Below are 5,306 nucleotides of genomic sequence, written 5' to 3'. Positions count from 1 at the left end.
TGAGAATAGCTTTTACATTTTCAAATGGCTGCAAAACAGCAGGAGAATATTTTGCCAAACAGGAGAATTACATGAATCAGATTTTAGCCAACACAAGGTTACTGGAATCCAGCCCTGCCGTTTGCTTTGGTGCCATCCTGGCAGCACCGAGGAGCCCCCAATGGAGGCTGCGGGACCTGAAGCCTTTGCTGTTGGACACATCTGCAGAGTCCTGGCAGCTGTCACTGTCCATCGGAAGCCAGGTGCCAGATCACTGCTGCAGAGAAGTCTGGACATGGAGGGGGCGAGCCGTTCTCTGCTGGGCCCTGCAGTGGTGAGCAGTTCTGGGAAAAGAAAGCTGATTTGAATCAAAATAATCTCTGGGTATAAGTGGAATCTCCACTTCTGACTTTTTCAGCACAACACTTTCTCAGGCTGTTGCCCATGAGAAGAATCTTTCCACATCTTTAGCCTGTGATGTGGCTTTTCTCTTGTGTGTGTGTCGGGTCCCCTGGGGGAATGGGCATGGGCTGGGAACATGGGCTCATACAACCCAGGAAGTCTTCTTTAAAAAATTGTATATATTTAAATTATACAACATCTATATCTGTCTATCTATCTATCTATCTATCCACCCATCCATTCATCCAGATCTCCACTGTCCTGTAAGCAGCACATCCTCACCTCCCGTACCTGCCTTTCCGAGCGTGGTCACAGCACCTCACCCTCGCTCAGTGCTCAGAACTCCAGGCACTGTACCAGCTCTAGTCCTCCGGCTCTGGGCTTGTTCATCCTCTGTGACCTTCGCTCCCACCTCGTCCCCTCCCTGTCCTGGGACTGCCTTTCTGTTGTCTGTTTCTGTGTGTTTGATCTTTTTTTATATTTCCCATATAAATAAGGTTGTGAAATATTTTTCTCTACTTTTCTGCACCTGGCTCATTTCACATGGCATAACATCCTCCAGGTTCATCCGTATTGTCAGATGGCAGGGTCTCCCCTGTGAAGGCTGAATAACAATCCCTTGTATGTAAATACGCCAATTTCTTTACCCATCTGTCTGTCCATGGATGATTAGATTGCTTTCACATCTTGGGTATTGTGAAAAATTCCCCAATGAACTTGGGAGTGTGGCTCTGTCTACAAGGGGCTGATTCCACTCCTTACATGTCCCCAGAGTGGGACTACTGTGTCATGCAGTGGTTCTGTTATTAATGTTTTGAGAATGTGCCACACTATTTTCCTTCATGATTCTACCAACTTTCATTTCACAACGTCCCCTTTTATCCACACCCTTACCAACATTTGTTCTCTCTTATCTTTTTAATCATAGCCACTCTAACGGGTGTGAGGTGACACTTCTTTTGATTTGATTTGCATTTCCCTGGTGATCAGTGATGCTGAACACTTTAATATACCTGCTGGACATCGTTATGCCTTGGATTGGAAGGAATTAATGTCATTGAGATGTCCACACTACCCTCAGGGATAAACAGATTCAACCTACTCCCTATCAAAATTCTAATGGCATTTTTACAGAAATAGAAAAAAAAATTCTAAAATTTGTATAGAACCACAGAAAACTTCAAAGAGCCAAAACAATCTTGAGAAAGAAAAACAAAGTTGGAGGCATCACAGTTACTGATGGCCAATTGTATTCTAAAGCTACAGTAAGAAAGAAGAGTGGTCCTGGCGTTCAGGCAGACACAGAGATCAGTGGGACAGAATAGAGAGCCCAGAAAGACCCCTAAGAGATGTAGTCAACAAAGCTACCAAGAAGACACAATTGGGAAAAGACAGTCTTTTCTTTAAATGGTGTTGGGAAAACTCTGTAACTACCTGTAAAAGAATGAAACTGGACCTTTGTTCTCACATCACACACCAAAGTCAACTCACGTCACGAAACTGTGAAACTCTTAGAAAGAAACAGAAGGGAAAGTCTCCATGATGTTGGCCTTGGCAATGATTTTTTGGTTATCGTGCCACTATTAGGCATAGATGGAGGTGGAAAAATACTAGTTAACTCTTGGCAAATTTCTGGGTCGCAAGGCCTCAAAAAATGGAGTGAGTCTGGTTCACTCCCAAGATAGATGGGAGATCACTCACTGACTTCTTACTTGACTAACTCCCTGAGAAACAGACCAGGAGGTACCAACTGTCCCCAGACTGACCTTTGAGAAATACCAGGTGGGAAAAGTACTGAAATAAAGATATATTGCTAACTAACTTCAAAATTCAGCTTCTGTACAATGCTTGCTAACCTACCCAGATGCCCCTGGGCAGCCTGTGTGCCAACCAGGATGCAGACCAAGCCTTAAAAACCCAATCCCTTAAGCACTTGGGGCTGCTCTCTGAACCCCTGTGATGGGTGTGGGGCAGTTGCTGGCCAGCTCTTCAATAAAGAGACTCTGCTGTGAATTCAGCCTGTTTGGTGGTATGCTCTTTGTGGAACTCCTGGGCATAACACCACAAGTTCAAGCAACCAAAGCAAAAATGGATAGGTGGGACTATATCATACAGGAAGTTATTTAAAACATTTTTAACCTGCCAAAAATCATTTTGCAGTTTTAGAAGCCAAAATCGTTTGTTTATTCCTGAGTTTGCCAAAGCACATTTGCAGAATACCAGTTGTGTCAGACACTTCATACAAAAGTTGTAGAATTAAAACAAAAACAAAACCAAAAATCAAGAAAACATAAATGCTCAGTGTGCACCTGAGATGCACACGCTCCTGGAGCCCCGCGGATGTTACTGGCCAGTGGAGAATCAGAGACACAGCACAGTAGAGAGAAGGGGTCAAATCAGGGTCTCGGGTTTTTGACCACGGTTGGGGAGCCAGGTTCTGCAAAGCACATCATAACTGTCGCTGTGGAGTGACCTGAAGTGGTTCTGGAGAGTAAAGGGTTCTTCAGTGTCTGAAGACAAGTGTCAAATTCATACTAAAGGGAATAATTCCTTCTTTGTTGCTGGGAATGTTTTTTAGCTTTGAAAGTATAGTTGGAAAAGTCAGCCATTACTTCAAAAGAGCATTGAATTTAAGTGACTTTTACTTTCACAGATTTCAATAGTTAATTGTATGAATAAGAAAACATGTTATTTAAATATAATTCATTCTATTCTAAGTGCTGAGAGTTCTATCATTATTTTCAGCTATGCTTATTTCTGGTGACTTAAAGTAAGGTTTTTAATACAATATGTTGGTGGATTTCATATAATTATAGAAGTAAGACAGTAAGGGTCGGGGCACAAACAGGAAAATTTACAGCTACTCCTAATCACCTCATCATTGCTTTGTGTCTCCTTTCCTGGTTAATGGAAATTTTGATCATCTTTCTACGTAACTAACGGATATATGGCATAGTGCTCCTTTCAGTTCCATAATTAGTGCAATCTACTGTTTGTTCTCTTGATTTATTATCTTTTTTCTTTTATATGTTTTTTTTTTCCCAGTTTTTGGCTGGGGCTGGGTTTGGACCCGCCACCTCTGGCATATGGGGCTGGCGCCCCACCTCTTTGAGCTATAGGCACCACCCTATCTTTTTTCTTTTATAGACATAACTACAGTGAAATGCATTGAAACTAAATACTTAGTCAAATTTTTGCTTTTCACCTTAGGGTAAACATAAAAGTAATTGGCCCACATTTGTGCGTATTTTAAAATCTTAGCATTTTTCTTCTTACATTTACTCTACTATTTTAATTGTTGATATCTATTATAATATCAAAACATCGATCTAATTGTGTTTTGACTGTTTTTTTTTTTTGAGACAGAGTCTTACTATGTCACCCTCGGTAGAGTTCCATGGCGTCACAACTCACAGCAACTTCAGACTCTTGGGCTCAAGTGATTCTCTTGCCTCAGCCTCCCGAGTATCTGGGACTACAGGCGCCCGCCAGAACACCGAGCGCTATTTTTAGAGAGGAGGTCTTGCTCTGGCTCAGGCTGGTCTCAAACCCGTGAGCTCAGGCAATCCACCCTCCTTGGCCTCCCAGAGATGCTAATTCAAGAATTTCTATTTCTAACTTTTCACTAAAATTTAAAATTATCAAAAATAAAAATTCTTGTCAATATACATACTTCTCTATATAAAATGTACCAAAATAAATGTGTGTTTAATTAGAAAAATAAGACAAAACTACTGTTTCTTATTAAAAAATAATTTTTCTAATTAAAAATGATTTAAAAATTATTTATAAAAGTTAAAAAGCCCATAAATAAAAGAATAAAAAGGTTGTAAACATAAATATGTTATTTTTAATAAAAATAAAAAATATGATAAATTTTAGCCCTAAAATAACCGATTGGTTATTGTTTTAAAAATTAAGGAAAAACAGAAGTTAAAACATGTTGTAGGTAGTCTGCACAAGTTAGAATGAGCTTCATTTGGAATTTCTTAAATACGCTGCAGAAGCACTTGCTCCTGCCAGGAGGGGAGCTCAGCCCAGACTCACCTCCACCATGATGCCCCAGGCAGTCAGTGAGCTTCCAGCATCACTGGAAAATGTTTTCATTGCAGCCCAGTTATTTAGTTGTGTATATGTTTATATATATAGTGATGCTGAGAAGACTTTATACCACCACCTGTAGTATCACAGTACCACCACCTGCAGTACTATAGTGCTACTATCTATGGTAACACAGTATCACCATCTGGAATATCACTCAACTACCACCTGAAGTACTACAGTACCACCACCTACAGTATTACAGTACCACTGCCACTATTACAGTAATACCACCTATAGAACTACAGTACTACTGTGGGAACACAGTACTACCTCCTGTAAGATCACAGTAATATCAACTGCAGTGACGCAGTATTACCATCTGCAGTATCATAGCATCACCACCTACTACTACCTGCAGTAACCCCATAACACCATCTGCAGTATCATAGTACCACCACCTGCTGTATCACAGTGCTACCACCTGCAGCATTACAGGATTACCACCTGCAGTGTCACAGTACTACCATCAGGACCACACCTGCAGGATCACAGTGCTACCACCTGCAGCATTACAGGATTACCACCTGCAGTATCACAGTACTATCATCAGTACCACCACCTGCAGTATCACGGAGCTACCACCTGCAGCATTACAGGATTACCACCTGCAGTATCACAGTGGTACCATCAGGACCACACCTGCAGTATCACGGTGCTACCATCTGCAGCATTACAGGATTACCACCTGCAGTGTCACAGTATTACCATCAGTACCACACCTACAGTATCACAGTGCTACCATCAGTACCACACCTGCAGGATCACAGTGCTACCATCAGGACCACACATGCAGTATCACAGTGCTACCATCAGGACCACAC

The sequence above is a fragment of the Otolemur garnettii genome, unplaced genomic scaffold (genome assembly GCF_000181295.1).
Source record: "Otolemur garnettii isolate 467f Iridium unplaced genomic scaffold, OtoGar3 scaffold00027, whole genome shotgun sequence".
NCBI lineage: Eukaryota > Metazoa > Chordata > Mammalia > Primates > Galagidae > Otolemur > Otolemur garnettii.
Note: the sequence above shows the minus strand (reverse complement) of the source record.